At 41.7% G+C, this 27,834-nt stretch overlaps 1 protein-coding gene and 1 long non-coding RNA gene across 12 annotated transcripts in view; both read right to left on the bottom strand.

Annotated features, from left to right (window-relative positions):
- The window catches only part of LOC112651747 (uncharacterized), a 161,367-nt gene extending 157,364 nt beyond the window's left edge, over positions 1-4,003 (bottom strand). The window contains exon 1 of the long non-coding RNA XR_003130998.3: positions 3,086-4,003. This is a non-coding gene — a long non-coding RNA (uncharacterized LOC112651747). The remainder of the gene's footprint in view (positions 1-3,085) is intronic.
- Positions 1-27,834, bottom strand: part of LRMDA (leucine rich melanocyte differentiation associated) — a 1,023,935-nt gene that overhangs the window by 723,175 nt on the left and 272,926 nt on the right. The window lies entirely within an intron of this gene.

The following is a 27,834-nucleotide window of genomic DNA, read 5'->3' as shown; positions in this document are numbered from 1 at the left end:
CAGGGTGTGATCCCGGGGTTCTGGGATCAAGTCCCACATTGGGCTCCCTGGGAGGAGCCTGCTTCTCCCTCTGCCTGTGTCTGTGCTGCTCTCTCTGTGTCTCTCATGAATATAATAAAATCTTTTTAAATAAATAAATAGCCAATATATACTGTGTACATACATACATAACAGTGAGAATGAAACAAAAAAAAAATATAAGTGGTAAGGAGGTTTTCTAACAATTACCTTTAGGTTGAATTTGATGAAACTGCCAATATTTCATCTTTCTTTTTTTTTTAAGATTTTATTTATTTATTTATTTATGAGAGAGATGGAGACAGAGAGAAATTCCATGCACAGGAGGAGGGGCAGAGGGAGAGGGAGAGAGAATCTTGAGCAGAGTCCACACTGTGCATGGAACCCGATGCAGGGCTTGATCCCATGACCCTGACTGAGATCACAAGCTGAGCCAAAACCAAGAGTCAAACGTTTAAACAACTGAGCCGCCTGGGGGCCCCTTACTGTTCTGACCTATTAAGTAGCATTTTCATATAATTCAGCCTAATATATGGCTGTGAACTGGGAAGCCCTCATGATGAAATGGAGCTTATCCTGGATATGGAAGGAACTGAAAGGAGAAGGGGACAGTGTGAGCCAAGGTGGGGAACACACACGATGTGACAAAAGACAGGGGACAATCCCACCAATGCATTTTAAGCCAGGAAGTAGCAGAAAATTCTTTGTCGGAGGAAGGACACTGAGCAGGGCCTTAAGTTTTAGTAAATAAAAAAGAGACCGGGGGCACCTGGGTGGCTCAGTTGGTTGAGCATCCGACTCTTGGTTTTGGCTCAGCTCATGATCTCAAGGTTGTGGGATCGAGCCCCATGCTGGGCTCTAGGCTCAGCATGGAGTCTGCTTGTCTCTCTCCTTCTGCTCCTTTCCTTGCTCCTGCACTGTCTTCTCAACTATCTTAACAAAAAAAGAAGGAGAAGATGGAGAAGGAGAAGGAGGAAGAGGAGGAGAAGGAGAAGAAGAAGAAAAAAGAAGGAAGAAAGAAGAAGAAGAAAGAATGAACCTGGCCTCCAAGTGACCAGGAATGTCTTCTGGAAAGGCCTGTAGCCTCTAGTGACATTGACATGTGAGCTATTCCTACGACACCGAGGGCCTTATTTTTCTAGCCCAAAGGAAAATTCCAGCACAGCAGAAAGATTGCTACAACACGGAGGGCCGCATGAAGTCCTAATTCTGGCTCTGCCACCGATAAGGTACCATAGCCCAAACAAGTCCCTTCCTCTGTCTCAACCTCAGATCCCCACCCCCAGACACAAGGGGAGGTGCAAGAGTGGCTCTGTAAGGCCTCCTCCAGCCCTAAAACACTAGCTCCAGCTCGGAATATGTTTCCTGGCTCTCAGAAGCAACATGTGGTTCACTCAAATAGAATGATGCAAGATCCGTGAAAGCAAAAACACTGAGAATAAAAGGACTGTGTTTTTATACACAAGAGTCTATTCTTTTATGATACATGTCTAGACCCCTCTAAATATTTAAACAACAATACTATACCAGTATGAAAACTCCCTAAATCAGGCTCTGTGGTTAAGGAGGATATATGAACAGATGTGATCTTATTAAGGCCCTAATGTAACTCACAAACAATTTGTCATATCTGACGGGTATTGTTAAATTATGTCCACCTGCCAGAGGCAACCAGAGAAATTACCATCCGCCTTTACTCGGCTTCTACTCAAAATTCCCTAAAAAGCTCCTGTAGATGTGTCTAGGATATGTATTTTTTAAAGCAGTAACCTAATTGTCACCAGCACATAACAGCCAATGTCTCACAATTCCTTTTCATGTATATTTTATTATGGGTCCAACTGTTTCAACACCCTAGTGGTTCAACTTTAATGTAGCTCAGGAAACCCCCTAAGTAATATCACAAAATGCTTAACATCTGTGAAACTTGGACCCAAAAATGTTCCAATTTTTTCTTCGGTTTGGGAGGGGGAAACGGGGCGGTGGGGGGCGGGAGGGGGTGCTGCACTAGCCAGGGTTTTCATTAACAATCATGTTCGGGCTCACAGTTTTTCTTGATCACCTCACAGGCAGGAAGAATGTTTCCAGTTTACCTTATAAATGCTCAGAATCATTTCAAACTGCAAGCACCACGCTTGCTTAGAGTCAGTTTAAAATGAACCCATTTCAAACTTTCCTTTCTCTAAATATTTGCCTCCTCTCCCCTTCTTGCATTACAATATTTTAATTAAGTGAAACAATGAAAAGAGAGAGGGGAAAAATGAAGTGTGAAGCATGTGGCGCATTTCCCAGGCTATTTCAAAACTTTGCAGAGCTCTCTGGCCTCCAGTGGTGTTTGAAATATTCTTTATCCCACTAAGGAAAGGATGAAAAATTGATCTCCTCCAAACTTCAAATACTGCATATTTCCACAACTACAGACTGCAGGAAAGAAAGGCAGGCTTAGGAGTTACCAGACCAAACAGGAAGCGGTTCTCAGAGGACCCACGGCTCATCCCAGGCAACTCCACCGGCAGAGTGTGTACACAGAGCCGCTCAGAGAATAAACACGGCTCCACTTCTGAGAGAAATCAAAGCAAATCTTAGAAAAACCCAACATGGAGTCAAACCTCAGTAATTCGGATTAACTAAGGGGAAGGTCAGGTTGGATCAGGACAAAGCCTTGATAGTAGAGGGTTTGGGTTTTTTGGTTTTGTTTTCTGGTTTTTGTTTTTGTTTTTTTTTTTTTTTTGGTTTTTTTTTTTTTTTTGCAAAATCCAACAGCATTCATTGCAATGTTCACCCCAGCCCTTCCTTCCAGCTTCCTGTCTTAGCAGCCTCCTCGGAGCTCCCCAGCCCCCCTATGCTGCTCAGTGTGCTGTTCACTTGTCTCCACGCAGACCCTCAACTTCCTCCATCGCTAAGCTCTTCACCTTTGCCTGAAATGTCCCATCCCCCACTGTCTACTTGGTAAAACTCATTCTCCATTTTCAAGACCCCACCTCAAATGTCACCTCCCAAGCAGAATGAATAGCATGGATCCCACAGCACTTTGGACAAACCTAGAATATAGTAAAGTGGTTCTCACCCTGGCTGAGTGGTATGAAAATCATCCGACAAACTTTTCAACAAACCCCAATCCCTGCATCTCTAGCAATAATGACTGAGTAGGTCCAAGGTACTGCGTGAGCATTGGCATCATTTTCAAAGCTCCCCAGGTGATCGTTAGGTGCAGTCCTCGAAGTTCCAAACCTTCTGTACAGAACTCGCCACACTGTTTAGAATGAGTTACCAAGACCCCAAGAACACAGAACCCTTAGAAAGGCCTGTTGTAGGCAGGGATGTTGAATGTGAATCCTTCAAGAGGCTTCTTTAAGAATAAGGAACTTGAGGTGATTTCAAAGCTTTTGTCCCCCTGCAGCTCACGGACAGCCCTCATTTCTTTTCCACCATGTGCCTCCCACTCACCTTCACGAGGGGTAACACATCTACTTGACAGTGGAGAGGACCTACCACTCCAGCTCCACTTGACTTCCCATTATTTCCCCCAACACAATAGACACTTTGCCACTTTGATGTCCTCACTTGTCTTCTCCATCTGATCCAACTATATATGCCTTGCTCAAGGCCTGAAAATCATTTCCTCTCTTGAAGCCTTCTTCTGCCCACTTCAGTTCCCAGAGATTTGCTTTCCCACTCAGCTCCACTTAACTTAGCACCTGTCCTCAAGTGCCTTGATTGGTGAATGAGCTCATGGGATGTGTATGAAATGCTTTGTTGTGGAGAGAGTAGGGAATAAGTATCTTACAGAGATTTTCACTTCCTGCTCTTAATGCACGGCTGGATGTACAGCAGGCATGGCATGTGTATTTGCTCTTAGAATCCACCCAAAGTTGGCTCTCTTCTTTTCAGGCCAGGGTGTGGGCCAACAGAAGAAAGGTAAGGACTAGGAACATCACTGCTCTAGAAAATTCACACCATAAACATCACAGCCGATACTCCTGTGGTAGAAAGAATTCTACTCGGACCCCCAAAACCTTTGCCCAGTAATGCTGCTTCTATGAGTCCACTACGCTATGTGGCAAAAAAAAATAAAAAAATAAAAAAATAAAGGATTTTGCAGATATAGTGAAGGTTACTAATCAATCAGCTCTAAGTCACAGAGAATTATCTGGCTGAGCCATATCTAATCACCTGAGCCCTTTTTTAAAAGCAGAGATTTTCTCCGACGGGTGCAGAAGGGTAAGTCTGAGAGACTCCAGGTAGAAGGAGGAGTCAACAGGACAGAGATAGCTCACTGCTTGAAGATGGGGAGCCCACAAGGAAAGAATCTGACAATGTCCTCCAGAAGCTGGGAGGGAAACCTAGAAGATAACCAGCAAGAAAAGAGGGATCGGTCCCACCAAACTAAGAAGCTCAGCTCTACCAACACTCAGAAGGAGCCCAGAACTGGATTCTTCCCAGACCCACAAGATGAGAACACACTTCATCTGATTTTAGCTTTTATAACCCTAAGCAGAGAACCCAGGCAAGCCTGCCCAGATTGACCAACCTACAAGCAATGAGTGGGTACTGTTTCCACCACTAAGTGGGCAGGAATTCGTTACAGAGCTGTCCCCAACCTTGCCCCTCAAACTAGTCAAACAAGGCAAGTCAACTAATAAACCTGTTTTTACATATTCTAATTAGTGTATATTCCACATACAGATGAATGACAGGCTTCCCAAAGAATAAAAGGCAAGGTGCCCGTACAATGCCTCTCAAAATGCGTGCCTCCATTCTATTCTTCTATTAGGAAAGGTGGCAAAAAGTCGTAACAGTCACCACAGTAAGTGCTATTTATGAAAGAGTCATTAATAGCAATTGACCAACACATGGTGTCATCTGTTTCAAATGCCATTTACTCGGCACAGTTTGTCACTGACCAGTAGAACTTTGGATTCTTGGCTGATACCCCATGAGCCTCATTATCTGGAGAGCCCACAAGCAAACACAGGATAAATATTCCTTCCCTCTAGTTGGGGGATAAGGGAACCTGAGTGTTCGTGCCAATTTTTTAAGAAGCTAATAATCCTGCTGCTTCTTGGTCCTCGCCTCACCTGCTCACAGGCAGGGGCCAGGTGGTGGTCACAGAGGGGCTTTCGGTGAAGCGTTCCCTATACTCACTCTGCTGGGGTCTCCCGAAACCCAGGCATCCCTTCAAGGCCACACGAAGTCAACGCCAACCCCCGGCCCTAGGGCTGGTGGAGGATGGGCGCCGTGCCCGCCCCGCGCCCCCGGCCCCCCACGCTCATGCATGACGATGCCGTGGGCACACACGTGCTTTCCCAGCAGCCACTCCTGAAGCCACCTGCCAGGAGCGAGGGCTCCCATTTGTCTGCGTCGGCATTTGTCGGAACATCGCACCTCCATCATCTACAGGGGAAATTGATGTCGACGGCATGGCAAAGGAATGTAACTACAGCCTATTCTAAAAGCACGCATTTATTTTATTTTATTTCAGAAATGTATGCATTATGTATGGCTCTACATAAACGTTTTTATAGAGCCTCTTAAATGATTTACCATGAGGTATGTGTTGATTATAATCTCTGCTTATTTTAGAGAGCCTTGTTTACCCCCATAGTAGTTAATACATTGAGACGCGTTTCAACTAACAGTGACACCAGTAAACAAAAGTTACTGATCTACCTCGTGAGTTATAAAACTTGTAACATGTTGTAAACAGTTCTGTCATTTTACTTAGCATATTGCATTGTGTGAGCTGCCTTGTTTATCTAGTGGTAAATCTTTATGTATCAAAAATGCTACAGAAGGCACAACAGATAAATTACAGACAGACACTAACATCTGACTAGTTAATCAAACAAATAGGACATGTAACAAAGAGAAAAGCTATAAATATTGACAACAAGCTGCTTCAGTCACAAAAACATTCAATACTTCAGTTCTCAAGTGTGAGTTTTATATCAGTCCCCTGGAAACAGTTTGTATCCTCCAATAAATTTTTACAGTTGATTCACCTGCCTGATACCCCTCAGCCATTTCCTTCAGAAGCTGTCAAACCCGCCAACGATAATATATGGCCCGACCAACAAGAACAGCTGTAGCCATTCTCTCTGCAGGTTCTTGCACCCTGTTCTGCATAAAATAATACATCAAGATTAATTGATTTCCCGTCAGTCTCACAGAACAGAAAATTAATTTTCATGTAGCTATTTTCCCCAGCATATGAATTTTGTACATGGCAAGTAATTTAAGTTTTTAATTATTCATGAGCGAGGAGGGGGTGGGGAGAAACATGATAAAGTAAGCTTGCAGAAACCCCAAGGCCAATCCCTGGGCCTGGGTTTGTGCTGAGGCAACAATAGCATTCGCTAATGCCCATATAAATAATATATGTATTAACATACATCTTAGTACAACACCAATTTCTCTCACTCTGACCCAAGACTACCAGGTCACCCTGCGGTACTTTGTCAAAGTCGCTGCGCTGCTTACATGTGACACGCTGTGGGGAAACACAGAACATGTCAGCCATATTGAATTGACCTCTGCCTGCCTCTCGGCGGCGGCCACACAGCCCAGGCATGATAGGAGGTAATTTAACGGTCAGTGTGGGAGTGGGACCAAGCAAAAGTTGCTAATCAGCCAGGTGCTACCTCAGCAAGTCTTCCATTTGCAGGTGCCACTGACTTGTGAACAAGAAAAATGTAACCAGAAAATATAAAGAAAGCATTTGACTCACTCAGGCCTCATCTTTCACAGACTCTCAGCAGACCGGCTGGAGAAAAACTGTGTCCTCAGAAAGGGAAAAACCACAACGTGAGCACCTCTGGCAATCAAGTATATTTGCTAAAACGCGAACTAAAATGCTCCCATAGTACCTCCTTAAAAATTTCATTGGCATACTTCATACAAACTGCAAGACAGGCAAATGTGCACAGCCTGCCTCCAGTCACGGAGCTTCATTTAACCCCGTTAGGCCCAAAACCTAAGGCACCTCACACAGCCCTCTAGCACGGAGGAGACTGGCCACCAGAGTCGGTCAAGGATTTTTGGTCTCTGATGACTTACTGATGCCTTCTTCTGCCCCCAATATTAAGGTTTCGTGTGAAATCAGGAGAGCACTGTAACCAACTGATCGCCCCCGAGTTAAACAATAGGACCCCACTGATAGAAGGAAGAGGAGAGAATACGATGAAACCACCAAACTCCTACAGGGCAAGAGGACTCCCAAAGCAAGCGAGATGAGAAGAAAAGAGGCCTCTCTCAATCCAACGAGTGGCGGAGAACAAACATGAACAGAGTATTTCTGGGAGGATGAACCTGTCTTGAGTAACCTGAATAAGCAGCTCTGATTTGGGGGCATGCCCAGTACCCCTCCTACCCACCCCCTCACCCCCACCCTCGACTCCAACCAGCAAGGGCCCCACTAGCAGGGGAGTACTCTGATAGAGAGGAGACAGGCTGAGAAGGTCAAAAATAAAAATGAAAGGAGCTCAAGTCAAAACAAAGAAACAGGGATCCCTGGGTGGCGCAGCGGTTTGGCGCCTGCCTTTGGCCCAGGGCGCGATCCTGGAGTCCCGGGATCGAGTTCCACGTCGAGTCCCACGTCAGGTTCCTGGCATGGAGCCTGCTTCTCCTTCCTCCTGTGTCTCTGCCTCTCTCTCTCACACACACACTCTCACTCTCTATCATAAATAAATAAATAAATCTTAAAAAAAAAAAAAGAAACTTTTTTTTTAACCTGGAGGGTAGGGGAGGGGTGGGGGTCTGGGACACTCGGTTGGGGGAAGAGTTGAGTTTGGTGAATTTGATGAAATACGAGTAAAGACACAAAAAATGGAAATTTCTATGAACATCCTTTTTCAACACCTCATACAAAGGGACACTGGAACCAAAACCAGAGAAATCAAGAAACTGCTTCTCTGCTTAAAGTAGCCATGCTTCACGCTGGCGGCCAGAACAAAACTGCGCTTGCAGTGTTTCCATCATAAAACCTGTTTCCCAGTAACCAGTAAAACCTGTAAGAACTCACTTCGCCCAGAAATCTGGCACCCATGCCGCAGCGGAGCGCAGGGTGTTTTAATACTGTTTCAGAACAGGCCTTCAGGATTCTCTATTACCTCGATGGCTCCAAACAAAGGGGTAACATGATACATCATGTCAAGCAGCTAATTATTAGCACTGAAGACCAGCTAGTCAACTTAGGCTCAGTTAAAATTCAAAGGAGGGAGGCAGGCTGCATTGTTTCGGGTGGCGTGTTTGTGAAGGGAGGGTCAATGAGGTTTGCCTAAGTCTTTGTGCCTCTGGGTTTAAAAACAAAACAGAAACAGGATGAGGAAATGACAGGGAGCATGGAGACCCCAACAACAAAGGCCTCGCTCAACTGCTGCCGGACAGACCCCGAAGGTGCTGCTGCAACAGGGTCCCGTGCCACGTAACATGCCCAGGCCCTGCTGACCTCCGTGCGGTGCCCGTGGCCACATTCCTGGCAAGGCCTCCTGACACTCCTGCCCCGGCCGTGTTGGGGTGGGACCACGTGGCCCAGGGACTGCCACGGAAGTTCTCAGCTAATGACTTCTCACCACTGAACGTATCTGCCACACTAGACGATTTAAGAGGTTTGACGAAGCAAAGCAGCAAAGAGGAGCTGCTCCCCGCAGGATGCAGTGGGTTGGGTGTGCTGCGGCCTAGCGGCCTAGTGGCCCAGAGGCCTAGCGGCCCAGCGACCACAGAGCTTCCAGGGGGCATCTGAGGGAGTCGATCCAGAGGAGCAACTCTGGCAATCAGGTGTGCAAGTGCACACACACAGGAAAGGAGCCGACGCTGGGTTTGCGAAAAATGTCAAGTGTTCAGAATGGCTCCAAAATCCCCATTAGCCATGCTCCCCTGCACAGCCCTGCTTTCCCTGCACACCCAGGAGCGTGCAGTTGCCAGCTGTACGGTAACAAAGGTGCATTTCAGGTTATACCTGTGTTTGTAGGTTTTCTTCATCCGATGGGGAGGAGGAGGTGTGCTTTATCTCATTTTTGAAAATAATCCTATCGAGAACATAAATGAACTCATTATGCACACCATAAAAATATATATATGTGTTGGCAATTCTGTAACTAAAAACGTAAAAAACTTCTTGAAGTCGATGCTGCTCGTGGCATAGCTTAAAGGTCTTTGTTTCTGTAAATTCAATTGAGTGTTTCTATTTCCAAGTCTGGCAAGAGGTTCTAATTATTGTTAGAAGCCTAATTAGCATTTAGTATTACATTACAACAACTGCAGCAAAATTGTACCCATTCTCCAATAAACAGTATTCACAGTATGCAATCAAGCCGCTGTACCGAGCAATGAGAATTAATAGCACCGCACGACAATGGTAAATCCTCCATCTCCCGCTGTGTGTGTTTAATAATTTTTCACTCCTTCCAGATTGTTCCCATCAAGCACAATTCCCAAGGTCCTAATCAACCACCCTCCCCATCAATACTACACAGAGATCTGAGCACTGAAAATTATCTGCAATTTCAAAAAGTGCTTTGTTGCATTATTAGGCCACTGACCTAAGAGGTAATGGGTAAATAGTTTCTGAAAAATGTCCAAAGCACAACATAAATTAAAGCTTATAGTCTTGCCTGCTGTTCTCACCATAGCTATAACTGCGAACTATTACGGTTTTTACACAATATTCCTAACTATAATTTTACACCATGATATTGGTGCAAAGCACCAAATGTTCCACTTTCACGTGCCTTCACTTACTAAACAAGAAGGAGTTTGAGGAGGACGCTGACGTATTTGGTCCTTTAGAACTACTCTTGGCCACCTGCCTCCCACTGCCTTGCCCCCCCCCCCCATATACTACCCCCCCCCATTAAAAAAATGTTTATAACTAATGTGTAAGCATTTTACGGTGGAGAGAGGTAAGAGACGTTTATATAAACAGTGTGCATCAGGCTTTCTGCACCTCACACACACATGGGTAGGCCCATACAATTAGGATATGATGCTTCTGATGGACTCTAGCGTAGGCTAGAAAATGCCTGCTGAGGGAGTAGCTCACAGTGCCTGGTGACAAGTACTGCAGTGCCACACACGCCTAAGGGCAGGAGAAGAAACACTGTTTCAACAATCTGAAAAGTGTACTTTGGGCTACTATAAAGAGAAGTTTTGACCAAGCAAAACAGAGCATGGAGCCCAAAGTCATAGCATAATGCAGGAGCAAGCCTTCCAGTGTGGCTAACCCAGCGGCAACACACAAATCACACAGCGGCTATCCCCACTGAGAATACACATCAGTAATGATCTAGGAGTTTGGGTTGGAAATTGTTGTTGTTGCTGATTGTTTGTTTGTTTTACACAGAAGCAAAGAGAAAAGGGATTTCTGACAGCTCAACCCAACCTAACCAAGGAAACATCTGAGGGCCTTTCCTAAGCAAAGCTAGATGCTAGATTACCCTGTGGTTGGCCACACTCTACCAATAAAAATATTGTTTTATTTTACCACTATACATCACGCCCTTCAAAACAAAAGACTTTCACAACACTGGTAGATTGATGTCATCAATTTCTCAAGACTAATGACTTACTGAATAATATACCAAGTTTTCTTCAATATCATTATGATACTCTACTCCTTGGTCATAGAGTCATTTATTAATCCATTCCACAAATATTTATTGAGTGTCTACTACTGTTCCAGGCATTTGGAATACGCCGTTGCACAAAGCACAAAGATTTCTGACCTTGTGGGGCAAGTATTCCAACATGAGGTAGGCAGATCATCTCCAATTATCCTAATAAATAAGCAAATTATATCATATGTTGGAAGGCACTAAGCCGTAACAGGAATGGGTAAGAAAAAGAACAGCATGAGATCAGGGTAGAAACTGCAGTATTCAATCAGGGGGGCCAGGGTAGGCTTCTACAAGAAAGTGATATGTGAGCTAACACTTTATAAAAAGAAAAATGCTTGATAAGTGTCTTAAACCTCTTGAATCTCTTCTAATTCCAGGCACTCTCTCCATCCTATTTTCTGATACCACAGCCTGCTGAGTAGGTTAGTATACACTGAGCGGACCCCCAGAAAAGCAGGTGCCATGGCAGAAAAATCGCTCTTGCCTATTCACCTTGGTGTCCCCAACAATGAGCACGGTGCCTAGTCAGGAGCAGATACTCAACAAACATTCACAGAGTAAAGGAACACGTAAGCAAATTGATAGTAACCCATTTATTTTCAGAACCCTGAATAATACTCGGAATATTGGTAGCATTAAGGCCTTATGAGGAACAAATTCTTTTCTCCCCCCAGCTGTAGGAAGATAAAATTTTTATAATGTTATGTCAGTTCTAAGTGTACAATATGATTTGACAGAAGTATATATTGTGAAATGATTACTAAAATAAGGTTAATATACCCATCACCTCACATAGTTACAATTTGTGTGTGTGTGTGTGTGTGTGTGAACTTTTAATATCTACTCTCTTAGCAACTTTCAAATACACAATACAGTAGGGTGAGCTATAGTCACCAGGCTGTACGTGGCATCCTTTGGGCTTATTCATCTCATAAATGGAAGTTTGTACCTTTTCTAGTTTTTACCATTCTCACCACCCCACCCCTAGCAAACCAGAAATATACTCTGCTTCTGTGAGTTTGGTTTTTTTAGATTCTAGTATAAGTGAGATCATACAGTTTTTGTCTTTCTCTGACTTACTCACTCAAGCTCCACCTGTGCTGTCACACATGACAAGATTACCTTCTTTTTTATGGCCAAATAATATTCATATGGATCGAGCTATAGATAGACCTATAGACAGATACAGGTAGATAGATGAAGTAGATAACCTGATGTTTCCTGTATCCATTCACCTGTCTGGACACTTGGGTTGTTTGCATGTCTTGGCTATTGTTGATAATGTTTCACTGAATACAGGGATGCAGATCTCTTAAGACAGTGATTTCAGTCCTTTGGATATATATGCAGAAGCCGAATTGCTAGATCACAAATTAGTTCTATTTTTAAATTGCTCAGGAAACTATGCTTTTTTTCCACAGTGGTTATACAAGTTTACATTCCCACCAACAGTGAACAAGGGCTTGCTATTTTTCTACATCCTCACCAACACGTGTTAGCTCTTATCTTTTCGCTAATACCTATTTTAACAAATGTGAGGTGACGTGACATCTCATTGTAGTTTTGATTTGTATTTCTCTACTGGCTAGTGATGTTGAGCACTTTTTCATGTACCTGCTGGCCATCTGAATATTATCTTTGAAAAAAGGTCTGTTCAGGTCCTTTGCCCAGTCTTTAAATGGATTATTTGTGTTTTTGGCTATGAGTCTCAATGAATTCCTTATATATTTTAGCTACTAACCTTGTATCAGATACATGTGCAAATATTTTCTCCCATTTCTTAAGTTGCTTTTTCATTTTGCTGATCATTTCCCCGTTTGCTGTCCAAAAGGGGGAAAAAGTTTTGCAGTTTGGTATAGTCCCATATGATGAGTTTTGGTTTTGTTGGCTGAGCTTGTGGTGTCATATCCATGAAATCGTTGCCAAGATCAATGTTAAAGAATTTTTTTCCTTATGTGTTCTATCAAGAGTTTCACGGTTTCAGGTCTTAAGTCTTTAATCCATTTCAAGTTAGTTTTGTGACTGGTGTAAGACAGGGATCCAGTTTCATTCTTTTGTATGTGAATATCCAGTCTTCCCAAAACCATTTACTGAAGGGACAATATTTTCCTCTTTGAACATTTTGGATACCTTATCAAATATTAGCTGACCATATACATGCATGGATTTATATCTGGGCTCTTCATTCTGTTCCTCTGCTCCGTGTGCCTGTTTTTTGTTTTTGTTTTTTAAGATTTTTAAAAATTTATTTATTCATGATAGACACAGAGAGAGAGAGAGAAGCAGAGACACAGGCAGAGGGAGAAGCAGGCTCCATGCCAGGAACCTGACGCGGGGCTCAATCCCGGGACTCCAGGATCACGCCCTGGGCCAAAGGCAGGCGCTAAACCACTGAGCCACCCAGGGATCCCCCGTGTGCCTGTTTTTATTCTTGTACCATACTGTTTTGATTGCTACTGATTTATCAGGAAGTATGATGCCTCCACAGCTTTGGTGTTCTTTCTCAGGATTCCGTAAATAATCTATTTAGAGTGCACTCAATCTATAGATGGCTTTGGACAGTATGGGCATTTTAACAGTATTAATTCTTCTATAAACACAAGTTATCTTCCATTTGTGTCTTTTTTCTCATCAATGTCTTTCAGTTGTTAGTGTACAGATATTTCACCTGCTTGGTTAAATTTATTCCTATGTGCTTTATTGATTTTAATGCTATTGCATATAGGTTTTCTTCATTTCTTTTTCAGAGTTTGCTGCTAATGTATAGAAACACAACCGATTTTTATATGTTGATTTTGTATTCTGCAACTTTACTGGATTTGTTTACTACATAATTCACTTTTTCATGAACTCTTTAGGATTTTCTACATATGATGTCATCTGCAATCAGAGACCATTTTAATCATCTCTTTCTGATTAAGCTGTCTTTTATTTCGTTTTCTTACCTGATTGCTCCAGCTAGGATTTCCGTTACTATGTTGAATGGGAGGGGCACCCTTGTCTTGTTCCTGATCTCAGAGGAAACATCTTTAACCTTTCACTGTTGATTATGGTATTACCTGTGGGCCTGCCCTCTATTCTTTTTTTATGTTAAGGTACCCCATAATCACTGTTCAGAGATTTTATCATGATTCAAGCATGTTGAATTTTGTCAAATGCTTCTCCTGCACTGAATGATCATACAATTTTAATCTTTCATTCTATCAATGTGATATGACATTGATACATTTGAGTATACTGAACCATCCTTGCATTTCAGGGATGACTCTCACTTGATCATGGTGTATTATCCTTTAATGTGTTGTCAAATTTGATTTGTTGAGGATTTTTGCATCTATATTCATTAGAGATACTGGTATGTAGTTTTCTTTTCTTGTGGTGTCCCTAACTGGCTTTGGTATCAGGTAACTGCAGCCTGATAAAGAGTTTGAGAGTGTCACCTCCTCTTGAATTTTTTGCAAGAGTCTGAAGACAACTGGCATGAATTCTTTAAGCATTTCGATTCATCAGTGATACCATCTGGTCATGGGTTTTTGTTAGGAGATTTTTGACTACTGATTGAATTTCCTTACTTGTTTTTTGTCAATCCAGATTCTCCATTTCTTTGAAGATTCAGTCTTGGTAGGTTGTGTGTTTCTAAGAATTTATCAATTTCTCCAGTGCTGCATAATTTGGTTGGTGTATACTGGCTCATCATGGTCTTTTATGTTTTGTCTTTCATTGTCAGTTGTAATGTCTCCTCTTTCATTAATAGTTTTATCGATTTGGGTCATCTCTTTTTCTTAGTCTAACTAAAGGTTTGTCCATTTTGTTTATCTTTTCAAAGAACCAACTCTTACTTTTGTTCATCTTTTCTATTTCATTTATTTCTGCTCTAATCCACTTTTTTCCTTCCTTCTGCTAACTTTGGGCTTAGCTTGTTCTTTTTCTCCTCCTTGAGTTTAAAGTTAAGGTGTTTATTTAAGACTTTTGTTTCTTGAGGTAGGCATTTATCACTATGAACTTCTCTGCTAGAGCTACTTTTGTTGCATCCCATAAATTTTTGCTATGTTGTGTTTCCATTTTCATTTTCCATTTTGTCTCAAGAATTTTTTTATTTCCCTTTTGATTTCTTCTTTGATCCACTGGTTGTTCAGGCTTCCAGCTTCCCTCCTGTTACGTGATTTCTAGTTTCATACTATTGTGGTCAGAAAATATACGAAATATAATTACTATTTTCCTGAATTTGTTGAAACTTGCTCTCTGGCCTAACATATGATCTGTCCAAGAAAATGTTCCATGTTCACTTGAGAAAAATGTGTATTCTGTTGCTGTTGAATGCAATGTTATGTATATGTCTGTAAAGTCCATTGGGTCTATAGTATTGTTCAAATATGCCATTTCCTTTACTGATTCTTTGTCTGGATGATCTGTCCATTGTTGAGAGTGGGGTATTCAAGTCTACAGCTATTACTGTATTTCTGTTTATTTCTTTTTTTTATTTATATCAGTATTTGCTTTATGTATTTAGGTACTCCAGTGTTTGGTGCATAAATATTTACATTGTTATATCTTCTTGATGAACTGAACCTTTCAACATTATACAGTGACCTTCTTTGTCTCTTTTGACCACTTCTGCTTAAAGTCCATTTGTCTAATTTAAGTACAGGTACCCCTGCTTTCTTCTAGTTACCATTTGCCTGAGGTAGCTTCTCCCATTCCTTCGCCCTACATCTATGTGTACTTAAGTGAGTCTCTTGTAAGCAGCATGCCATTGGATCTTTGTTTTTCTATCAATTTAGTCATTCTATGACTTTGGAAGAATTCGATCCATTTACACTTAAAGGTATTATTAATGGGGATCCCTGGGTGGCTCAGCGGTTTAGCACCTGCCTTCAGCCCAGAGCATGATTCTGGAGTCCCGGGATCAAGTCCCACATCTGGCTCCCTGCATGGAGCCTGCTTCTCCCTCTGCCTGTGTCTCTGCCTCTCTCTCTCATGAATAAATAAATAAAATTTTAAAAAATAAAGCTATTATTAACAGGAAAAGACTTACTACTACTATTTTGTTCATTGTTTCTATTTTATAGATCTTTTATTCCTTCCTTGCCTTCCTTTGTGATTTGATGACTGGAGGTGGTATGCTTTGATTCCATCATAATCTTTTATCTGCTACAGGCTTTTCCTTTGTTGTTACCATAGTTTTATATAAACTATTTTATACTTATGAGAGTAACAAATTCTCAGCACTGAAGGGAAATGAAAGATCTTCCGGTCTCAACATTGGGGAAACTGAGACCTAGGGCAGAAGCCATATTTTTATGACTACAGTCCAGCTCTCCTGAACACTCATTCTGTTACTTTTCACTCTTCACCAGAGACCAAACAACATGGCAGGGCCTTTCAGAGGTTGGCAGTTCTGCTTTATCCCTCTAAGGTGGCCCTGGTGGTTGTTCTCTCTATCCCCATGTGTATGATCTCATTCTTTTTCCATCACCATTGGATATTTTCTCCTTCCAGCTCAGTCTTATTATTTTAAATTGTTTTTTCTTATTCCCCCAAGTCCTTCTCACCTAGACAAACCAAACATAACAGTTGACACAAGTAGCAAAGTGGAAGATGACAGAGGACCCCAACTCTGGCAGTCAGATGAAGAATGAGCCAGGTATCTCAAGCTCTTCAACTAACTTGTAAATCCAGGAACCATCTCCCTTTTGTATCCTGGACACTAGAAAGAGCTGGATGAGGCCCGTTCAATGGTAAGAATCTTCAAAGTAAAGGGTTTGAGCAGTTTGCCTCTTAAAAGAAAGAATCCTCCCTCTATTTCCAAGCAAAGTCGAATATTAACAATCAAAGTTCATTTTTGTACCTCCCTTAGACCTCCTGACCCATATCCTACTTTGGAATGACAAATCCAATAGTATATCGAGATTACTGGTTATCTCCAACATTCTTATCCTCCCCCACCCACTCTGACGCTACTTAAAGATACAGAACATTAAAAGAATCTGTTTCATACATGAAAACCGTTACCCTCCTCACTACTAACTCCTATGGAAAGAATTTCTCTTTGCCTTTTTCTTTGTTAGCAAAGGCGAGGCAAGAAGAACTAAATTTCAAGATAAGAAATGAACACATGACCCCTCATTCTGCCTCAAGCACAGGCCACATTATCATCTCAATAAAATGTCCCATTAATTTCTGCTCACTCAATAAATTTATTATAAAAAAAAAATCTGCTCATTCTGTATGAGAAAACAGTCAAACTGTGGAACTCAAATGGAAAAGCCAAGAGAGCTTGCTCATGAAGTTAGGGCAAGGAGATGAAAGAACATGTTTTAGATATAGGATGGGAACAGTTTACCTGATGCTGATGGATAGGCATGACAAATATGACAATGATAAATGTGAATCATATATACCTCTTCCCAGTTCTCATTCACACAAGAGAAAATTATACAATCTCGCTGGCCTTTCTTAGATGGTAAAACATGGGAACCAATTCATAATAGCTGTGGGAACACTAACAGTAATGGCAGCTACGATTTATTAAGAGCTTACCATTGTGCTAAGTGCCTTCCATGCATGTTCTCTTTTAAAGTCGAGAATTTGGCAGTGGCCTGAGCATGGCTGTCATAATCCATGTGGGCATAGGCAGTTCATCAAAGTGTAGCCCAAGTGTTCATTTTAATCCCTTCCTGAGAGACTCTTATACACACTGAAATCTGAGACCACTGGATATTATGAACAGAGGTCCAAATCTGAGATGATATTTGTGCCTGTAATTCAGGAAGCATGAGCTTGTCCCTAAATCGGAAGCCACAAAGCATTAGTTTCCCAGTGCATTTCTTTATCACCAGCAGCTCCACTCTCAAACCAGACCACTTCCCTGAGCTGCCTCAGCCTTTTTCAGGCAACACCCCTCCACATGGGATATGAAGTCCTCAGGACCATGCCACATCCACCTTCGATGATACACCTTGGGTATCCAAAGCCCTGAAGTTCTCTGCCCCAAGGGCCCAAAGCCTACTTCCAGGGGTAGAACAACCCTGGTCCACGCAGTAAGCCAGTGTGCCCAACCCTAATTTGCAAGATAGTTGTTTTATGACACAGTTGAAGATGGACATGCAGTGTGGACATGCAGACACATCCATGACACATGTGCAAAAATTCTTGACAGGACAAGACACAGCCAGGGCTAGAAAATGAAGGTGAGTGGGCCAAGGAACCAGGGCAGGCTTTCTGCTCACTACCATGTTTCAGCTTAAATTTCCAAGGAGAGGGCAGCCCAGGTGGCTCAGCAGTTTAGCACCACCTTCAGCCCAGGGTGTGATCCTGGAGACGAAGAATCAAGTCCCATGCCGGGCTCCTTGCATGGAGCCTACTTCTCCCTCTAACTGTGTCTCTGCCTCTTTCTCTCTGTGTGTATCTCATGAATAAATAAAATCTTTAAAAAAAAATTCCCAAGGAGATGGAGAATTCTACATCGAAATCTGGAATTTCAGGTCATTAATGCAAGCATATTTGGCACAGTAAGAAGACAGCATATTTTATTTATCATGCTCAACTTGATTAATAACTTTAAATATTTAGACATTTGGTATGTGGGCTTCCATTTGTATTCTTGCCCAAAATCTATAAATGTTAGGAGTAAGTCTGATCAATGTCTCACTATTTCTTCCTATGATTTAGTATCCTATATCAATTAAAGCTTCCCTCTGAAACATAGGTATGCCTCCCTTTAAGCAAACCCAATAGTTAAGTATCCCAATTTATACCAAAGACACATTTGAGAATAAGTGCTCCATTTACTAAAGGATCCCATTATTCAGCAAACTCCCCTGATACATTTGGTTGGGTCAACCAATAAAAATTTATTATATACACACACACACACACACACACACACACACTCTACCAAATGTATCCTTTCAAGTGTAAAGTAAAGATATTGGGGGGGGAGACTTAAATGCCATCCCCTTTACTATTATTTGATTTCACAGTTAATAGTCACTCTAGAAAAATTAGAGAAAGCAGGTAAACCAAAGGAATATGCTATAAAAATCATCTCCTATAGTACTTGGCAAGATGAGCACTGTTAGCATTGCAGAGCACATTTACTTTAGATTTCTTCAGTATCTTTACGCTCATTTGAAAACACAAAGATATAGATGGTTCATTTTCTAAGAATTATGCCATAGCACTACTACAAGCAACTATTCATTACCATCCATGTGCCAGGCATGGTAAGTCCAAGGTTAATAAAGACATGGTTTCTGCCCTATTAGATTGAGCTCGCCCTGTAACTGAAGAGACCAACATATAAACCAACAATTATTTTACAGTAGGAAAGGTGCCTTACCAGAAATCTATATAAAAGATTATAAAGGACTCTACGGAGAGTCCCAAGATAAGAATGAGTCGTTCAGCCCGGGGAAATGAGATCAGGGTTTTGACAGCACTGATACCCAAAATCTGGGATCCCTAGTCTCATTCAATAAGTATTTGTTGAACACTTCCTGTAGGCCATGCACTGTCTTAAGTACTGGGTATACAGTGATGAACACAGCAAACTTCTCCCCTCACAGAGCTTACACAGACTAACAAATGTACAAGTAAATAGATAAAGCAGCATCATACCTCCCCTTGACAAATATACAGTGGGTGCTCAACAAATGGTTGTTGAATGAATAAAAGAATAAAGGTAAATGATGAGCACGCCTCTTTGCACTTCCATTTCAAAGGCAGCTGCTGTCCTTGAAGTTAGCATAGCAGACGGTTTTGAAGTTTCAAAACACAAACTGGTATGCTGCTCTGTTTCACTTAAAAATATGAATCCAATAGGCTTAATCCAAAATCTCTAGCTCTGAATTGGGTTACCATGTGTTGTATTTGATTTGTATTTCCATCAGTATCAACCCAAGCATCCTTAGACACCAGCAATGTACATGATTTATAGCAAGTCAGTCAAGGCAAAGCCTATAGCTTCCCTTCACATTTTGACGTTATCAGATTACTTCAGAAGCTGGCAGCAGCTACCATAAGTAACAAGCTGTCAGTGTAAATAAATCACTCTCTCAAAAAATAACTGCTAAAAAGTATAGATTAGTACGAGCAGAGGTGGGCTTGGACTTTTTTTTCATTTTCCCCTTCCCAACAAGACTCCTGTACATTTAATTTTACATGGGAAAAAAATAAAGGAATTCATTTTCTGTCTCTAAAATAAGGTTCCAGGCTTAAGATCTGTATAAGAAACTCAAGTCTTAAAAACAAACTCTGTGGCTCTTGTGTATAAATCATAAGACAATCAATTTGCCATCACCTAGAGAAACCCAAGGTATAGGGAACAACTTGCAAGTTCTGGGAAGAGCAACCCATGCAAAGCCAATTTTATTTCCTTCTGTAATGGAGTGACAGGCTGTGGACCACAGCAGGCCTCTCTGTTGGGTCCCACAGGATGCACTCATCAAAGAGCTAGAAAATCTAACCTTAGCAGTTCTCAGAGGGCTGGAGCACCTCACCCCAAATGGGTTGGCCAAGTCTGCACTCCCTGGGGCAGAGAGGGAACAAGTCATCAGCATCCTGAAGGGGTGAATAGTGGTGCTGTGGCCGCTATGCATCTACTGATGGGTCGATGGTAGAAAGAGCAGCACACAGCTGTCCTTGGAGACACTCAAGAGGACAGGTGTGCAGAAATGAGGGAAGCATAAACAGCGTGCCTTAAGCCCATGAGATACATTCTAGAAGGGCCCTGGAACAAGACAGATTGTAGTGAATAAGACCAAGACAGTGCTCCATAGAAAAATTTAAGTGCATTATCATCCCTAAAAGAAGAAGGCCTACATCACTAAATTCTGTCACTGTCAGTGACGGTGTGGGTCACGGTAGCTTTCAGGGGGAATGTGAAAGGAGGTTTTCAGTGATGTGTTATAAGAAAACTAGGATGACACAGGAATGGGTCAGCCAGATGCACACGACTAAGGATCATCCCATCACTTCATTTAGGTATGCCCTGTCCCTGTTCAATCATTATGTGCTACAGTGAGATGTCACGGAGTGTCCACAGAAGCTACCACTACACATACACATAAACCCCCTCCTGCCATGGCTTGTAATGGCTTAGTTTCTTTACCTCTCCCTCCCCAAGAAACTAAATTTAAATTACTGAGGGTGGTTGAGTAGTTATACTATCTCATACCAGAAGTTCCCATCAGGACCTCCACCAGTGAGAAGTCTGGATAAAATGACAAATCACTCTCACATTGGCCAAAGGACCGATTGGAGATTCCTTAGAGGACAACGAAGGATGAACCTGGGGACCTGATGACAAATCTGTCTTATCTGTTGAGTAGGCCCCACTCTGTCAAAGAAGGTTCATCAATCAATGATCCTTCCTTTTCACTTCAAAGAACATATGCAACTATCTGGCTTTTCTAGTTGACTAATACATTTTAAACATATCTACTCATTCATTAACTCATTCAAAAATTATTTGATCACCTGCTATTTCTGTGCCTGATTCTCTGCTAACTGTCCTCCCTTCACTGGCATTTACTGTCTAGTGAGAGAAATAATTATATGAGTCATTACAATAAAATGCAACAAATAAAATGCAAAACAAAAACAAAAACAAAAACAACAAAAATGGCAGAGGAGAGACTGCTAAGGGAACTCAAAGCAAAGGAACCAGACCTAATGGGGAAATCAGGAAGGAATTCCCAGAAGAAACAATATTTTAGTTTAAACCCAAAGGGTGATAAATCAGTGTTATCTAGAGGGAGCAATAGATTCAGAGGCTCAGAGATGAGAAGGTAGGCTGAACTCAGACACAGTGAGAGGACCTCAGCACGGTTTGTATACCAAGGACAAGGGAAGACTGGCAAGATCACCACCACCCTTGCCTCACACCCACACAGACCCACATCTCCATCTACCCAAAATACACACTTCACTCCCATCAGCCACCATCTTGGTATATCCATTTTCCTACATGGGCTTAATGCCTCCGAGTCCCAGAAACAGAGCACACGAGTTGTTGCAACATCTGACACTCCTTCCTAAGGCACTGATCAAGACTCACAGTTCCCACCGTGTTGTCTACTTCCCATGCACCCTCTCTCCTAAGCTATTACAGCTCCTCTATCCTGACTCATAGGGTAACTTAGCCTTCTTCATGTATTAGTGTTCTCCACTAATTCAAGTTTCAGATTAGTCTTCTCTGCCTTTCTTAAGGACCTGAACCATGTTTTCAAGTTTCTAACATCTTTGTGTCATCACCCTACACCCACACAAGTACACAGAGCTCATGTGCACTGCTTCAAGCACAGGAAGAACTAGGCACATAATAAATGTTCAAAAACATTTCAAGAATTTTTTTTAATGACTAGTGGTAATTTCTTATGAAAGGTTATATGCACAGGGACACCTGGGTGCCTCAGTTGGTTAGACATCAGACTCTTGATTTCAGCTCAGGTCATCATCTCATGGTTGTGAGATCGAGCCCCATGTTGGGGCTCAGTAGGGAATCTGCTTGAGATTCTCTTTCTGCCCTCTCTGCCCCTCCCCCAGCTCACATACACACTCCCTCCCTTTCTCTCTTTCTCAAAATAAATAAAGTCTTTAAAAAAAAACAGAAGGGTTATATGTACAGTCTCTGTCACTTTTCAGTATTGTGGGTTATTATTATTTGGAGATTCTTTTCTAGTGTGGCTAGAGATGCTGTATATTTAGGAGTAAGATTGTGTAGTCTGAGAGCATGGAAAAAAGCACAAGCCTTGGAGTCAAATCAACATCTTTCTCCAAATCTTACTGCTGTATGTGTGTCTTCTGGCAAGTTATTTAACCCCTCTAAACCTCAGTTTCCTCATCTGTGAAATTGGGATAACATCCTCAGAGGGTTATTATAAAAATTAAATGAAATAATGTATAAGTCATTGTCTGGCTTATCATAAGCAAAAAAATATGTTCTCTTTCCCTTTTCCCTCTCATTAAGGGGCAAAAAAGAAAAAAAAAACATCTATGATGGCCTTAATGCAAATTTGAGTCAAATGTTTCCCCCCAAAAAAACAGATAACTCCAGGAAACAAACCCATCTATGATGCCAACTGAAACGTAAGACATATCTTCTGGCAGACAACATTAGCATTTTTAGTGGAGACAGGTATACAACAATAAAATTAAATTAGAAGAGCCTCATACCATCACTAGAAATGTCCTTTTTCCATTCCACAAAATAAAAATAGAAAAGAAATTAACCGAGAGAAACAGAAACACCCACAGATTATCATCTTCTTTTGTGATGTAAAATAACTTGCTAAAATCATATTTGAAGATTTTTGTTTTTTGCATTGTCACGTTAAAGAACGTGCTTGGTTAAAATAAGCATTCATAAAATGTACATAGGGTGGGCATATGATACACATTTTTAAAGGTAGAAAAAAAGAAAAGCAAGCTATAACCTACACATGTCTTACTGCAAATAAAGCCTGTGACCTTTCCAAATGAAGACAAGAATATAACTCTTCTCCAGGATTTCTAATACGATGCCCTAACACTCGTATTTCCCACAATAGATATTTTGTTTTCAACTCTAAGGCTGTCGAGGTAGCACTTCTCACATTCCTTATTTGTCTTCCGTGGTCAGCTGAGCTCAGCTACCCAAACACACATACAGACACTCAGAGGACAGATCTGTCATGCTGACCTTTCATATCTCCCACGCTTTTTAACTGATCGAGATTCCATCCCACGGAAACATGCACACAACATCACCACACAAGAGAGAAATCAGGTAAAGGGTGGCAGAGATAAATATCAGAGAAGCAAGCTAGAACCTGAATGCAGGGGACATTGTTCACCGACTTATTCAAGGGAGGAAAGCTAGTTGAAAGTTAGTGAAGCAGGCAGTACACAAAGCAAAATTAACCAGTGACCTTTACCTGAACATCAAAGGTCAAAGCAATTTGTAAGGCAGCACTTCCCAGGCGCCATGCGCTGGCCTATGCATGAACTAGAACCCTGTATAATCAAACACTGAGAAAACCAACAGAATGAAAAAGTCTTCCGCATCTGAAAATAACTGGGGTTCCAAATGAAGAATGACTATGAGAGAATCATTATACCCACAACTGGCTTACCAACTTGCGGTATAGGAAGTTACAGAGGTCTCAAAAATCCGAGAACACAGCAAGCAATTTGCCCCCTACTCCCCAGCAGGCTTATCTTCTTGGGTTACATAAGCTTTCATTCTATGACCCGCCCCCCCCTCCCCCTCCATCTTCCAAAGGAGGGCTAAGGAGCTATATTGGTCATATTTAAAACACTCTGGGAAACCCTGTATCATGATGAGTTTTACCCACTGTATATTCCCTCCACATGAGATGAGAGCTTCCCTCCCAGTAGGGGCCTTGGTCATGAGAAATGAGTGTTTTTCCCTTTTGCCAGTAAGAAATCTTAAGACCTGGTGTAAAAACCATTCAGGCATAACAAGTTATAGCCCAGCAGGCGCACTGATTAGCTAGGTTCTATAACCATAAAGTCAACAATAATCTACCTACATGCCCTTTCTGCAGGTGGTTGACCTACGAATGCTAAGTAAGTCAGCAACAGTTCAGCCGAAAATTACATTGGAGAGCATTATGCGTAAACATGAATGCTCCAGCTTGTCCTTAACTATACCACTGGGACTCCAGACCTGCAAAATAATCCATTACCCCCACTCGCCAACAACCCCACTGCAACTTTTTTCCTTCTTCGTATGAATTTTCCCCACTATCACTGCACTCATGCTTCCTGTGTCTTCCCTGTTAACGCGGTCCTTCCTGCTTTGATTTGTGTCTTCTGCACGTGGGTTATCCTTCATACCAAAGAGGAGGTGAGTATTCCTCCTCCATAGTACATAAACTTGAAGTTGATTTTTCCAGTAGTGTTGACTGATCACACAACACTGTTTACACTCTCTTCACAGTCCCCCTACAGATACTACCCACACATTGGAAACCCAAGTCCCTAGAGTATCAGACCACATAGGGCAGGGGATACATACACACAAATATTCACAGGCACTTTTTTTTCAACTTGCAAAGGGAAAAATATTCACCCATGACCACTCATTCAATAGCTTTAGTCTCAAAGTCTAGAAATGTTCCCTACATTTTGCTAAAACCAAAAGAGCTTTAATAATCAAGCAAAAACCCTTTCAGCCAGTCAGACAAGGGTAGATACAGTCCTTGGATATTACAATTAAAATATTCTGGGGTTGCTTTTGTTTTGTTTTGAATGGCTTGGAATTTAGACCAAGTTAAACAGGAACAACCAAAAGGGCAGTGCATCTTTTAGATTCTACTAGGAAGGGCTGCATCCCAATCTACCCTTAAGAAAAGCCATTACCTCCTCTGAAAGCAGCAGGTAGGAGACTTAACGGTCTGTCAAAATAAAGGGTCAAGTATCTGACGTTGGGTCTAACACCACTGTGTGACACAGAGTGATTTACACAATCCCTACTCAAAAATGGTGTAGGAAGTTTGACGATTCATAAAATCATAAATTATAAATCAATTACTGGAGATGGAGAGATTGATTTATCCCCAGGCCCATTCATTCCCAAGGTGTGAGACCCTTTTACAGGACCCCTTGAGCTAAATAAAGGAGACAAAGAAGAGAAAGGTGCCTCAGGCCACTTCTGCTGTCCCAGCCTTGCTTTGCAAACCTGCTGCTCCTGTAAGTCTCATTTCAATTCAGTAATACCCATCTCAAGAGATAAGCATTGGGTCAGAGGAATAAATTGAAAGATGTGGAACTGGCCTTTAGAAAAAAAGGGGGGCCTGGATGTTCCCAGCTCCCCAAATCCAAATGAAAATGGAAAAAATCCTATTAAATATTTAGGACATTGAGCCAGACAGCTTTGTACATCCCCACATGCAGAAACACCTGCATCCATAACCAACAATTTTAGGACTCGTCTGACATGATTTATGAATAATGTTTTTCTAAAAAGTTCATCAAATATGCTGCGTCCCTAAATTTCTATAGCACAGGAGTAGCTTTTTCATTCTTTAAAAAAGTCAATGTGCCTACTCTGTATTTGAGATGATAAAAGGCAAACAATCCAGTTCGGCATAGCCCTGGGCTCTGCTCTGGAAAGGGGCATTCACAGACAGGTGCCATCAAGCAATAGAAGCTCAGAAGGAAATTCTATCCCCATCAAGGAGCCTCACACTTGTCCACCTCATAGCTCCATTCCCTAAAACCAGCAGAATGGAAACAGCTGACGGGACCCTACTCGTGAACTTCTTCAAAGCAATTGTCCAGAGGCTCGGAACAATATGGAGAACCACTTCTCTTCACCCTCACACAGAGATTCTTAGATGAGGGTCTTATATCCCCCATTTTAGAGAAGGGGAAACTGAAGTCCAAGGTGAGTCTGCTTACAAAAGCTGGCAGGAGACAGGTTGAGCCCAGAATCCAGGTCTCCTGCCCCCAAGTGCCACACTTTCTTCACTGCATCAGGCTGTTGTTTAAGTCAATGAAAATATCAATATTTCTGGGGCTGCAGAGCTGAGGGATAAATCTCTCCCACCGCACCTCAGATGAATTTTAAAACTAAGAGAATAAATGGCAATGCAAATACTACTATTAGATATTTATTATGTTGCAAAGCTTGAAAACAGTCAGGAAAATGGAAAAGTTACTTTTTTCCTACACAAATTTGTTAATGGGTGGCATAATGGGGAGCCCTGTTTGCTGGCACTCTGTGAAACGTCTACAAATTGCCTCTGCAAAGCATTATAGGTTGTCAGACTAATGTAGTTGAAGATAATTTGGCCTTTCAGTGAATTGAACCTCACAGCACGATTATACTCCACAACCAAGTAGAGTGTCACAATTATTCTTTCATGCTGAATTACCATATAATGTCATGAGTCTACCTGTCATAAGTCCTGTAGCCTAGTTTGAATTTTTTCCCCTAAATCTATGGTTCATGGCAAAAAAAAAAAAAAAATATATATATATATATATATATATATGTATATATATATATATATATATATATATATTGCTTCTAATGGAAATCTGATTGTTTTTATCAACAATAAATTTCATAGCAAATCAAAGGATATGCTTGGACAAACAATCCGATACTCAAGGTTAAAAAACACACAAATAATAAATTGCTGGTGTGTCATGTTCAATTTTTACTACGGCATTACACTGCAATAACCATAACAGGATCTAAATTGTTGTCAGAACATTAAACAAACCCCCATACTTCACAAAGGCATCCTGTCTGAGTAATTCATACAACGGAAACAACTATCAAATTTTCCACTGTCCCACCGCTACACCATACATCAGTGCAATTTTATGTATTTGGACAATTCGTTGAATAAATTACTTCCATCCTGCCTGCTCTTGCCACTTCTGTTAAGAGTCATATCAGTTTTAATTGTCTTTCTGTCTATATGGAGCCACTGTTTTTCTGGCCTTTTCCTGTGCTATTTCCTGAGCACCAAAATAAACTACGAACACCCATCAGAGCTGGGCGCCAGGGACATACAGCTACTAGAAGGGGGTGTCCTGTCAGAGACCAAGAGCTTCCTCCCCCTCCCTCTATATGACAGCTGCTGAATGTGTGTTTGGGAGCCTAACGATTCATGATGAGGGGTGGGAACACGGTGTCTTTTCAACATCACAGCTCTAACTAAAAGCTAAAGCTAATCCCAATCACCGCCCCACATTCTACTGTTTCCACTTGGTTGTTTACTGTCTTCATAGCCTGGCATAGGAAATGTGCTCAGCCCATCAACATCCCCAGTTCCACTTGGGGTCTGAGTCCACACTGAGTCAATGCAGCTCATCAGCCATCACGGCAAACCCCACAAACTGCTTCCCTTTGGTTTATTGCTCCCAAGCAGAGGACAAGCCCACCTTTCCAGGCTGGATAATGCACAGAGGCTCATGCCAAAAGTATAGTTGTAGAACAAGTAACACCATAATGAGCACAAATGAACTTTGTCTATATAAGGCGCAGTTAATGACTTACCATCGTGTTTCTCAACACCTTCGATAGGGAACTAAATTGACACCAACCAAGAAGAATCGGATCAATCCAATGCAACTGTTTCCTAAATGAGATCATCTTAGGTTTGCCTATAGTTCAGCACATGTATTTGCACAGCCCAAGTCATCCTACCAGGTCAGATAATTTCATGAAAAGAGGTTAGTA

Source organism: Canis lupus, chromosome 4 (genome assembly GCF_003254725.2).
Source record: "Canis lupus dingo isolate Sandy chromosome 4, ASM325472v2, whole genome shotgun sequence".
NCBI classification, from domain to species: domain Eukaryota; kingdom Metazoa; phylum Chordata; class Mammalia; order Carnivora; family Canidae; genus Canis; species Canis lupus.
Note: the sequence above shows the minus strand (reverse complement) of the source record. Positions and strands in the feature narration are given on the sequence as shown.